The 1,433-nt window shown below is 49.1% G+C and overlaps 1 protein-coding gene across 3 annotated transcripts in view; it reads left to right on the top strand.

The window, feature by feature from the left end:
- EXOC6B (exocyst complex component 6B) overlaps window positions 1-1,433 on the top strand; it is a 271,015-nt gene that overhangs the window by 98,120 nt on the left and 171,462 nt on the right. The window lies entirely within an intron of this gene.

The raw sequence follows: 1,433 nt of genomic DNA, 5'->3' as shown, positions 1-1,433 counted from the left end.
CTGCCCACGGCAGGGGGGTTGGACGAGATGGCCTTTAGAGGTCCCTTCCAACCCAAACCATTCTGCGATTCTATGATTCTATGTTTTCTGTCCTCCACTTCTGTGCTTCCTTGGGAAGGCAGTTTGGTATCTATCCTTCATTTAAAAAAAGATAAATCACTGCATACCGCATGAGATACCTGGCCTTTTCTGTGTGACGTGTGTCTTGGTGGCAGAGAGATACTTTGTGTTGAAAAGGATTGCATCGGGACAGAATTTTTTAAATGCAGTTTTAATTCCTTGGTGTGCTCCCTTTCTGCTGCTGCTTCCTCAGCCTGGCAGTCAGTTGTTTTTGTTAACCACGAAGCATAACCTCGCTGATAGTGTTGGTTCTTCTTTTCTCCCTGCGCTAGAGGGTAGTGCATGCAGTGGGACATCTTGGATTTACGGTGCAAGAGAGCCTTGTCCCTCAGGAAAAGCAGCTTGGAGGTACCTATGCGGAGTGTAGGTCACAAGGTGTTGAGCTTTTTGATGTGTTGTTCATTTCTTGCGATGCAGTCTTGTGTTGGACCTTTTGGCAAGTTTTATCTGCCACGCTGGATGCTTTTTCTCTTACTGCTGTTACATCAGGAGAATGATATTTTCCGCTACAACCTGTAACTGAATTGGGTAGTATTTGTTGCCCTGAAGTCTACGACCAGCCAGAGAAGAGGACTGAGAAGTTTCTGAAGTTTAAAATAGTCTGGGTTGCTCAAGTGGTTCTGTGCTCGTGTTCTGCCTTTTTCCCCGCAGTTCAATTCTCTCCTCTTCATCTCTGCTGCACTTCCAAAGCAGAGCGAGGAGATGACCGCTTACTCCACAGGCACCAAGCTGTAGGGTACGGCCCAGAGCCCTCACGCTGCACTGAAACCGTCTGGGTGGGCTACTTACTCCTGCAGCAAAATGGAAATAGAGCAGAAGTTAAACAAAGGAAAAGTGAGTGGGAAGGGCAGGTTTTTTGAAAACAAACATTGATTTGATCGATTTTGGTATTCTCCTGTGAAAAAATAAAAATCTGGTCCTTCGGTAGTTCTTCTTCCATCTCACTCTGAAAACCTCTCACTTGCTGTGCAGTGGGTTCTCGCCAAACCAGGCGGCAGTGTGAAACGTGGCGGTACTTGGGGTGCATGCGAAGTTTGAGTCGATCGGAATTAGAAATGAGAATTGAATTTCAAATCGAATGGAAAGGCGTAAGGGAAAGCATGAGGACGAGGTTAAGGAGGGAGGACTCTCATTTGCATAGCGCAGTTGGGAGAAGCCTCTCGCGTCGTTTGATGAGCGGAATGGACAGCGGAATTGACTCCTCTGGAGGCAGATGCGGTCCCGTCTCCGGGTGCGTTTAGAGCCGGGCTGGCGCGGGAGGGGGGACCGGGCCGGGGCCGGGGCGGCGGCCGCTGTCCGTGGTGATGAAACGG

The sequence above is a fragment of the Aptenodytes forsteri genome, unplaced genomic scaffold, assembly GCF_000699145.1.
Source record: "Aptenodytes forsteri isolate BGI_AS27 unplaced genomic scaffold, ASM69914v1 Scaffold236, whole genome shotgun sequence".
NCBI lineage: Eukaryota > Metazoa > Chordata > Aves > Sphenisciformes > Spheniscidae > Aptenodytes > Aptenodytes forsteri.
This window is presented reverse-complemented; position numbering and strand designations above follow the sequence as displayed.